The sequence below is a fragment of the Medicago sativa genome, chromosome 3 (genome assembly GCF_051527215.1).
Source record: "Medicago sativa cultivar Bolivia chromosome 3, Bolivia_mono, whole genome shotgun sequence".
Classification (NCBI taxonomy): domain Eukaryota; kingdom Viridiplantae; phylum Streptophyta; class Magnoliopsida; order Fabales; family Fabaceae; genus Medicago; species Medicago sativa.
Genome location: NC_140751.1, coordinates 99,717,540 through 99,729,429, shown reverse-complemented (window position 1 = coordinate 99,729,429; position 11,890 = coordinate 99,717,540). Strand labels below are relative to the sequence as shown.

The 11,890-nt window shown below is 30.6% G+C and overlaps 1 long non-coding RNA gene across 1 annotated transcript; it reads left to right on the top strand.

The window, feature by feature from the left end:
• The first annotated feature begins 4,443 nt into the window (after positions 1 to 4,443).
• LOC146942805 (uncharacterized) lies at positions 4,444 to 6,548 on the top strand. Its single transcript, XR_015032862.1, has 2 exons — positions 4,444 to 4,996; positions 6,344 to 6,548. It is a non-coding gene; the product is annotated as an uncharacterized LOC146942805 (long non-coding RNA).
• Positions 6,549 to 11,890: the final 5,342 nt, after the last annotated feature.

Below are 11,890 nucleotides of genomic sequence, written 5' to 3'. Positions count from 1 at the left end.
ACATCCAGCGGTATCGTATCGTATCCCCTGCGTATCCTGCACCGATACCTGTCCGATACTTCCCGATACGTATCCGGAGAGTATCCAAATATTAAATTTTATTTTTAAAAAAAATAATTATCCGATACTTTCCGATACGTCCCGATACTCACGGATACTTGTGTTTTTTATATTATTTTGATTTATGTTTTTTTATTTAAAAAAAAATAAGAATAAAAACATTATATTGTACAAGTTAGTTACATGTTAGTGTTAACTCTTAGTATTGATGTGTTCTTTTTTGGATATAGTGCTTCTTTTTTGGATCGATATATATAGTATAACACTAACAATGTTCCTTTTGGATATAGTGTAGCATTGATGTATAACACCGATGGTGCTCTTTTTGGTATATATTGCGTATGTAATTGACTAATGACCACTCTCTTAATCGTCAATATTATTTATATTTATGTTAATGTGCTACGAGCCTGGTTTCTTGTGTTTGTTAATATATTTGCATATTAAAAAAATGGTTATAATTATATTGTACATTTAATTATATAATTTTTTTTTATTAACGTATCCCAGCCGTATCGTATCTTGATTTTTGAAATTTTCCCGTATCGGTGCAGTATCGTATCTGTATCGTATCTCGTATCCGGGCTTCAAAGATCATAGATAATTAACGGATCTGGATCCTCTCCAGCTTATTTCTCTCCAGCAGTCTCTCCTGCACTTTTCTTACTCGTTGGATACATCCAGCGGTGGATAGACTAAAAGGGCAATAAATAAAAAACATGTTTACAAATCAAAAAAATTAGACAAAAAGTTTGCAGCACCAGCCTACCATGGATAACAAGTTATGAAACAACACAACAACAAATGAAAGAATAGACTGCATTCTTTTCTAAATGAAGAAGGTCCCAACATGTGATCTGAAACTTCAATGGAGGCACTTGTGTTTTGGAGTTAAAAATTCCAAGAATATTTAATTGCATGATTGATTTTAGAAAATTGATTTGCTTGAAATTAGAACAATATCACAAAAACAAGGTGTGGCACTGTGTTTTACTCTAATTTGATAACAGTGGAGGAGAGATAGGGTGAAGGTAAAGATAAGTCAGTATTTTATTATTATCCTCTTTTAGAATCTCAGTCATTAGATCAATCTAACAACTCAAAACAGCACAGGAGAGATTGCTGTAGACATTACAGCAGGAGAGGATCCGTTCGTGATAATTAACACATTTGAATAATTAAGACTTTTTTTTTACTATCCCAAAAAAAATCTTTTTTTTACTATCCTTCGATCCAAATTACACGACGTTTTAGGAATTTCACATATATTAAAAAATGCGATTCATTTTATATAAAAAGTAGTAATTATAACTTATTTTACAAAAATATTTGTCGTTAATGGTATGGAAAATATAAATTAAAATAATTGAAAAAAGATAAAGTAATAAATAGTAAAAACAAATGATAAAATAAAATCAAACAATTTTTATTAATCTTAGAGAGTTTGTATAAATAAGTTGAAAACAAGTTATGAAAAATCATGTTATTTTTTCAAACACTCACAACAACATTTTTGTGTTAGTTTTCCTAGGTATAGATATCATTTTTCGAAAATAGTTGGGATCAAACTTGATTACATAAAAAAATCCAATAATTTCATAATACTTTTTTTTGAAATCGCGAACAAAATCGAATTTAACTACATACATAAATTCCTTTACGAGAATTTATTCTCCGTATTATATCATGACGATTGAAACCTTTGTTAAGGTTTCGCGTGAGACTGCAACAAAAGAAAAGAGCTAACTTGACTGCAACAAGAAGAAAGCAAAGCCGATATATAGGATTTCACAAGAAACAATGATGGAGGAAACACAATATATAGGATTGCATGCAAATCAGAACACGTCATAGCGTCGTGATGTCGTAATTCAACAAGTTATATCATACTCTGAGGGGCGGAGGCACATATATATAGCATAATGGGAGCACATGCATGCACTATGTTTTGTGACAAAGGTAACTTCCGTTATTGCATTCAACATAGTAGAAGTAATAATACAAGAGGGAATAAGATCAAAGATACGGTGACTAGCATATAATTTTGACACCTTTGCTAATATGTGGACGACATGATTTACTTGTTTCTTGATAAAACTTATCTTAAGGTTTGAATTTTTTTTGTAGTTGTAATCTACAGTTAGACATAATATATATTCTTGATTTTTTTTATTTTTAGTGTAGTTTGATGAGAGAAAATGATATATTTTTTTATGAGAAAGAATGACAGATGAATGATTAAAATAAATTACTTGATGAGAAGGAATAATTGATTAGAAGAGAAAGAAGACAAAGTCACAAATGTTACAAAAACTCAAAGTCACCCCCTAGTGAAAACCATGACAAAATTGGGTACTACTCTATCTGTTTGTTTTTAAGCGTCGTTTGAGTATAAATTTTAATGTTTAAATAGTTTAATGGTACAATTATTCAATCATACCCTTTCTCAGCTACAAATGCATGCTCCTTTTCAATTGATACATGCAAAGAGCAACCTACTAAAAATATGAGATTAGTGTGGGCTTTTTTCTTTTTTTAGCATATTAAATAAAGGGCAATGCTAACCGGTGCCCTAGGGCACTAGTTAAGGAAAACAAAAGAGGAAATTTTAAGTAAAAAAATGATATTTTTTAAGTATTGATTACATGACTTTAAATATAATATTACCTTTTTAGTTTTTTTTGACAAGATTACCTTTTTTAGGTTATTATTTAAACATTTAATATAAATATTATTATATTTGACCGCTTAACGGGTGCTTGAGGCACGGTTAGCACAACTTTTATATTAAATTAGTCTAGAGAAAATTGTGCAGTGTATTAACTCTTTAATGAATCACCACGAATGGGGCTATCAGGTTTACCATTTCTCTCACCCAAACCCAAGCCTAAACCTAAAGCCGTTATTCTCTGCTCTCCCATAGCGATTGCTTCATCATTCTGAAACACGATCCATATCCCGCTCTCGTTCTACACTGAATAGCGCGATCTGCACCATATCGTTCGCTCCTTACATTTCCTGGTATCAATCTCCAACCAATTTATTCTCGTTCGCTAATTGTATTTGTTGATCCTTTATCCCTAATTTTGATCTTTAAATATTCGTTACTTTTTATATGATGATGCTAGCTCAAAATGAGATAGTTGTTTTTGTATTTCTATTTAGAATTTAGATGAATGATTTATATGCTGTCAAATCTTATCTCATTATTAGGTTTAAAATCTATTTGTATGTTTTTAAACCAGTCCAAAACCTTCTTCAAAAAAAAAAAAAAAAAACCAGTCCAAAACCAAAAATATTGGTTACTCTGGCTCTAAGTATTGGAGTACAATTTAAAAATATTCATTTTGAAATCAGTTCATGTGACATTCATTTCAGTCTTATTTTTTGGATTAAAATTGATATTTGCAAGGACCATTTTTATATTATGATTTTTTTAGCAAAAAACATTGCACACTAGACAATTTCTTGCTATTGTTACAAACAATAAACACTGCTTTTTGTCAATTTCATATCCTGGCTACAACACTAAATATTTATAATACACTAAATTTCCACCAGGGACTAAAAAGGAACAATGAAATGACATTTGAAATAAAAACTAGAAATCTATGTGTCCTTTGTTCTTAATTACTAAGCTTTTATGTGATCATTAACATCATATCTTAGTTTACTATTTTAACCCATTGAATATTTAGGAGGAGGAATAGAAAAACAAGAAACGTTTTCATTCCCATGCTCAACTAGGATAGTGTTTGTTTCTTATCAAAAGGAGTATGTAACCTTAATTTGCTGCTCCAAAAAACAACGCGACACACCAATCCATCAATCTACAGCGCCCTTTGTCACTTTAGATGTCTTCAAAGCTTCAATTTAAGCCATTCTCCTCGTACTTGCATCTAATGCCACATCATATTCATTCATCATAAATACAAAGTCATCATCCTCTTTGATTTCTCCCCCGTTTTTGGTACTATAGTGTGGTTTCAATATACCATCTAAAAGACTAGTAGTATATTGAGCGCAAAAAGAATCAATATACAGGAACTAAGAATTGATTCCTTTTGGAGGTTTATTTACTCTTGAACTCAACCAATTGCATGAAAATTCCTAAGATTATACCTAATAATATGTTCACTATTTCACCCTTCTTCAATTTGTTTAACAATGAAACTTCCCACCCCCACACCAAAATAGTCTTGAGAGAAACTTAAAGGATTCAAAAGAAACCTTAAAGATAAACATTGAACTTTATTCGAAAAAGTACAAAAATTACATTTCCTGGTTTAGGGAAAGACACACTAGGATCTCCTCTATTTGATCTGATATATGTGGTGATTGAGAGACCACATACTTTATTCAAGAGGGATGAAAATGATTTGATGATTACCCAAAAGATATCACTTCTTGAAGCTCTCGTCGAAAAGATTCTCTACTTGACTACCTTGGACGGAAGAGATATTACAATCCATTTGACCGGTATTGTGACACCATGCTATGAAAAGGTTGTCTCTAGCGAATGTATGCCGCTTTCAAAGGATTCAAGGAAGAGAAGAAAACTTATAATCAAGTTTGTTGTTGTGTTTCCATCAAGGCTCGCCACACAACAAAAACTTGATCTAAGAAGAATTTTGTGTGGTTAGCTTTGATTAAAACATAACACCAAACTTGATTATAAGCTATTCTCCCTTACTTGGATCCTTTGAAAGTGGCACAACATCGCCATGGACCACCTTTTGATAGCATGGTGTCACAATATCAATCACATGGATTGTGATATCTCTTCCATCCAAGATTGTCAAGTTGAGAGTTTTTTCAATGAGAGTTTCAAGAAGTGATATTTTTTGGGTCATTATCAAATCATTTCCACCCCTCTTGAATAAAGCATGTGGTCTCTCTATCACCAAAGTACTTAGATCAGACGGAGGAGATCCTGGTACGTCGTTTACTAACCCATGAAATATAACCTTTGTACCCTTTTTCCAACCAAGTTCAATATTTATCTTCAACATTTCTTCTATGTCCTTCAAGTTCCTATACAAACGAAATTAGAAAAGAAGAAATAGGCAACTCGTTAAACAATTTGAGAAGGGTGTGATTGTGGACATATTATTAGTCCTAATTCTATGCTGATACAATTTTCATTCAATTGGATGAGTTCAAGAATAAACAAACCTCCAATTGGCTGAACTATAAGAATTAACTTTAAATATCCAAAATTTGAGAGCGTGCGAGAAGATGTCGATTTTGTAGAGTTGAAGAGGGACAACAACAACAACCCCCATGCTTTTGTTTTGTCTTTGATGTGTCGTGCTTGGGGTAATTTTTAATTCCTTCAAGGAAGGAGAAGAGGATTAATTGAAGGAATTAAAAATTACCCCAGTTACATTTAACTAAGAATGGATTTAGACTTTTTTTTTGTTGACGGATAGTGGATTTAGACTTGGAAGCAAACAATTTTCCATTCTTAGTTAAATGTAACTGAAAGGGCTGGACAAAGTTTAGAAAAGAATAACAAATCCTTACTTTGTATCAATATATTTTTCCAGGAAAACTATGTTCTTAGGTTTGTTACTTAGCACGTATAGTTTCTACTCTTAAGTTTCAATTTGTTTTGTTTTAATTCAAGACTGGTATGGCTGTCTTGTTATTTTGGAGCCTCCATTTATTTGGTTCGGCTGCTTCTGTTCAAGCCTGCACCGTGGTTGTTTACTTCCCGGTAGATGAAGTTTCACTTTGGTAATGGATTTGGTAACTTCGAGCAGTTTTGTGGGTTTTTGCCATTTGCTTGGTTTGTTTTGTTTAGCTTTTGGGTAGTATCCTTTTCCCTTTGGTGGTTTTCTTTAGTTCTGGTATTGTTTGTATTTGTGAGGTTTTTGCGTTTTGTGTTGGCAGAGGCTTGTTTTTGCTTTGTTTTGTCTTGTGGTTTTTTGCCTTTTGTTTAGCTATGCTATGTGACTTTTTATGCGGCATGCTTGTAATATTTTCCTCCCCCTGGGTACGTCTTGTGCTCGGATACAAGTGTTTTAGCAAATTTTTAGCTGATTCAAAAAAAAAAAAAATATATCGAAGGAATGAAAGATCGAAATAACATTTTCTCACTTGGAAACTGCAACATAAGCATGTCCCTGAAAGAATTTTGGTATTGTTATATAACATTGGGTGTAGGCTTTTGGTGCAAGTGTTGGTCTGATTGAATAGTGTAGGATTAGTATTGTCTTGGTATTGTTTTGATGTGAGTCTACAGTCTAGTCATCTATGGTGCAAGTGTTTGGTATTGCAGGATTGTTGTACCGACGAGATATGATACGACAATTGATGGCGAAAAGGAAGCACAAGAGATGTAGGAGTATATTTGAGTTACATAGTGTATATCATAATGATCAAATTTGTTATTTAGTGGGTTTATTTTTTAAAATAGAAGAAATTATGTAAAACTTCTACTTACAAATTCATGTCTTTAATGTACTAATTATGCTTGATGTTTATATGTATATTCATTTGTAGTAATCAGTTGTTTTTAATATTATTCATGTATAAAAGGTGAAGTAGAAATCGGATTTTTCATAGTTTGATTGTTTTACTGAAAACTTTTGTTGGATTGAAGATGACATGTGAGAGAGAGAGAGAAAAAACTTAAAAAGACCTAGGTAAGGTGGATCTCTATTATAGTCCTAGTCCTAGTCCATGTAATATGAGCAGCGTTTTAGTAAATGTAGAAATAAAATAATTATTAGACTCCAACCCTACAATAATACGAGCTTCTCCAAATTTCATCCCCTCATAAGGTTATTGCAATCTGATGACGTGGTAAGGTAACTTGGACGTGGTGAGGTAACTTGGATTATTTTATTAAGGCCAAAATATGGTTTTGGTCCCTGCAAAATAGGTCACTTTTGGTTTTAGTCCCTGCAAAAAATTTTTATAGCTTTTGGTCCTTACAAAAATAGGTCAGTTTTGGTTTTAGTCCCTGCAATTTTTTTTTTATAGTTTTTGGTACTGCAAAAATATGCCAGATTTGCTTTTAGTCCCTGCAAATCTTTTATAATTTTTTTTATAGTTTTTTTTTTTAAAAAATTAAAAAATTCTGGAAAATTCAAAAATTAATAAAAAATTGAAAAAAATATTCAAAAATTCTGGAAAATCGAAAAATTAATAAAAAAATTTTAAAAAATTAAAAAATGCTGGAAAAATTACAAATTAATAAAAAACTGAAAAAAATATTAAAAAATTCTGGAAAAATGAAAAATCAATAAAAAAATCTGAAAAAATAATAAAAAATTGAAAAAAAATATTAAAAAATTCTGGAAAATTGAAAAATTAATAAAAATGAAAAAAAGGAAAAAATTAAAAAAATCTGGAAAAATAAAATTTTCGAAATTTTAAATTTTAATGAAATTCTGGAAAATAAATTTTAATGAAATTTTAAATTTTCGAAAATAAAAATGAAATTCTGGAAAAATGAAATTTTAATGAAAAATTTTCGAAATTTAAGAAATTTTCATTAGTGTTTCTCAAAAATTTTCCGGGAATTTTTGTGTATTTATAAAGCAAAACTTATAAACCAAAAATTATAAAAAAAATACTAATGAAAAAATTTTTCATTAGTATTTATAAACCAAAAATTATAAAAGATTTGCAGGGACTAAAAGCAAAACTGGCATATTTTTGTAGGGACGAAAAACTATAAAAAAAAATTGCAGGGACTAAAACCAAAACTGGCCTATTTTTGCAGGGACCAAAAGCTATAAAAAAATTTGCAGGGACTAAAACCAAAACTGACCTATTTTTGCAGGGACCAAAAGCTATAAAAATTTTTTGCAGGGACTAAAACCAAAACTGACCTATTTTGCAGGGATCAAAACCATATTTTAGCCTTTTATTAATGTTCACGTGACATTTAAGATATTTTGTAAGCAAAGAAAAGGGGGAATTAGTCACTTTGGTTCCTGAATGGGAAAGAAGTAGTCACTTTAGTTCCTGAATGCAGAGAAATTGCAAAACAGTCCCTGAATGTAGACTTTGTTGGTCATTTTCAGGGACCAAAGTGACCAACGGGGTCTATATTCAGGGACTAAGTTGACTAACAGAGTCTGCATTCAAGGACTAAATTGATTAACAGAGTCTACATTCAGGGGCTATTTTGCAATTTATCTGCATTCAGGGACTAAAGTGGCGACTCCTTTCATATTCAGGGACTAAAGTGGCTGATCTCCCCAAAGGAAAATAAAATAAATAAAAAAGTTGATTTCTCGTTTAATTTTTTTATATTTAATTTTAATTAAAAAATTAAATAGCAATGAATTTACATGTTAAATTAAGTTTATTATAACATTCTCAGTGATGATCATCATTCTTGGATAGATGATCACTCCAACTTCTATCCTCTTGAAATTTGGGAGAGACGAAATTTTTTCTGAAGTTTGTTCCCATCATTGGAAGGTTTTGAACCAAATTTTATTTATTGTTTGTTGCATACTACTAAAAAAAAGTCTTTTCTAGTGTGTCTTCCTGTCACATTCCAAGGCTTGTTTCTTGGTGTTTCTCAAACTGAATGTGGATGGTAGTTCTCTTGACAACCCCAGGATATGGTAGTTTATTTACGAACTATTTTGAGAATTGGTTTGCTGGCTTTGCTGGAAGTTGTGGAATTACTAGAAATGTCAATGTTGAACTTCAAGCCATTGGTACGTGGTCTCCAAATGGCTTGGGATCTTGGATATAGGGATACCATGTGTGAACTCCACTCTCAGACTGCTCTCTCACTTATTGAAGATAGTTTTATCAACACATCTCTATAATAATTGTTGGAAATATTGTCGAGTTCAAACACTTTTCTTGGAAGCTATCTTTTTCTCGTACTTTATGCGAATGCAACTATAGTGCATACTGATTAGCCAAATTGGATGCTTCTATGGATGTCGGTTTTGCCATTCTTCAAAATTTTCCTGCAGCTCATCCTAGCTAATGTTATGGGAGGGGGTCGTTGAGAATGTAGTTTTTCCTTTGTTTTGTTTTTGTTTCGTATTTAAAATGCCACATGGATATTTAGAAAAATAAAAAAATAATTCAAATCACCTTGCTACATCATCAAATTACATTGACAAAGGCTAAATAAGGGACGAAATTTGAAGAATCTGATATTACGAGTGAAAATTTGAAGAATCTAATATTACAAGAGTAAAATATATTTTTTCACAAGGACTAAAATAGAGATTAACCCAAAGATCTATTTCGTACAAACGCAATGATAGGTCTAATTCTGTCTATTCACAAACAAAAAAAATCTAATTTTATCTATTTATTACTCCTATCCGGAGGTCGAACATGCATTCTCTCATTGTTTATAATGTTGATGTAATTACTTACATATGTTCATTACTCTTTTCGGTCTCAAATATAAACAAATAAATTTTTTTGAGTTAAATTTGTTTTTCCTCCTTATAAATACTAGTGAAAAGACGGGCACTCACGTGCCGGTCATTCCGCTCTTTTTATTGCACTAACGTTTGAAAATTATGAACGGTGTCTTTTTCATGAAATTTTGATTTTGATTAAAACTAAAAAAAATATTAATGTTTGTTGCTTTCAAGTTATAAAAAATTAAATGAACCATGATTATCTATTTCAACAACACCGACAATAATACAATATAACAAAAAAAAATATAATCTAAATTCTTTTTTTAATGGCACCAACAACAATTTTATTATAGAAAAATTTGTTTAAGGTTATAATTGGAATGATGAAAAAGTAAGTATAATTATACTCATCTAATTTGTTACACTTTTTAAATGATAAAAGAAAAAATATATATTCATATCATGTTTGTTTCATTTGTTTTAATATTTAAATTTATTCTTATCTATTTGTTACATGTGTTATTTGTATTGAAAATTGAGGGTATTTTTGAAAAGAAAAATCTAGCCCAAAAGTGTTGAAAGGGGTAGTTTTCTTTATATATAGTATAGATATTAACTTTTTGTTTTAGTTTCCCTAAAAAAATTCTTTGACTATTAGTCCTTCAAAAAAAAATTATCACCGCTTTTGATCCATACTTTCAAGGCAACTCATGTGTAGCTTTCATATTTTTTAATGAAATTTTTCAGAAATGTTTAGAATTTTATAAAAATCTTTCGAAAAAATAGAATTTTTTAACAAAACATGAATCAAATATGAATTTTATGTTTTTGGTGCTTAAAAATTCATATTAAATTAAAAAAATTATATTCTAAATTTTTTGGAAGACTGTTATAATATTTTACACATTTCTACATAATTTCATTCAAAAGTATGAAAGTTAGATATGAATTGTATTATAAGTAGGGACCATAAACATAAACACTATTTTCGGAAGGTTAATTAAATAACTGATGTAATTGATCTATATCATAAATTATATGCATCAATTAACGAATGAAGTTGAAAAAAAATGAGTAGTTGGTAATATTTGACACGAGATGAAATATTTATTTATGGATCTATTTCAGGAAAGATTATTGTCCTCTTAGATCCATGGTCAAGGACAATGTCACTAACTAAATGCCAATTTTGACTGCTGATCCACTTGTTTTTGTCCCCTTTGCTAAAGCTAAATTAAAGCGTCTTCTTACGACTCATATTGATCTCATTATCTGATTGTGCTATTATGGAGATATACCTGGATTCTAAACCAATGGCAAGGCAACTTCATGGCACTATACAATAGGTTAAAGGAGAGTCACTAAAAAAGGACAGAAAAAGGGTAAAAAGGAAATGATATTATTGTTCCTTTCTTGTCCACTAAGTTGAAGGACTATCCAAATAGGGTGGAAGCGACCGTAAGAAGGTTGGATCAAACTCAATAGTAATGACGCATGTAAAGGTGGGGGAGAGATTGTCGAATGTGGGATCTTTTTTGTGATTCAGACGATAGATGTATTAAAGGCTACACTAAGAAGATTGTTGCGAGCGATGGCTTACACGTTGAGATGTGAGAGTTGTATTTGGGATTGAACATGGTTTGGAAAGAGTATTTTTCTCATCTTATAGTGGAGAGTGACTCAGAGATCTTGATTGACATATTTCTGACAATTTCAATTCCAACGGGACTATCCCTATTTTAGTTAAGAGTATCCGAAAGGTTATGAAGATGGGTGACATGTGCAAATCAATCATACTTGATGCGAAGAAAATCAAAGTGTTGATTGGCTTGCAAACATTAGCATTACTAAAGATAATTTGAATTTGCTTGTTTCGGAGACTCCTCCCAGTGCGCTTCAAATGCTCCTATTATTTTTTCTAGGGTTCTGCACTCTTTTCTACAAAAAATAAATGATATAGCTAAACTCGTTTGACAAAAAAGTGTAAATATATGATTAATTAAAAAAGGAAAATGCTAGATATCAAGAATGGATTTTCTTGATGAATTCAAGAATGACATGGCAGAATAATCACCCTTAGATTTTAATCTTATTTATTAAAGTTTCATAAAAAAATATATATATAACACTCACCACCCCATGATTTCCGGCCAAGCTGAGATTTTATTGGCTAACATTAATTTCGCGACAATTTCTTGATAAAATCTTTCTTGATAAATAGCATTGCTCATTAAAAAAATAGAAAGGTATTGATTTGTATAGAAATTGCTATTAAATCGTAGTCGTTAAGTTATAAAAGTTAATTGATTTTAATCAAATCTAACTCTGAACTGAAGTCATGCATTATTGATTGACCGTATGATATCAGGTAGTTTTGTTGGATATATATCTATTATTCAATTATCCTTTCAGAAATACTCTATTGTTCAATTAATTATTCTTACTTTTAATATTAAATTAATTTGACC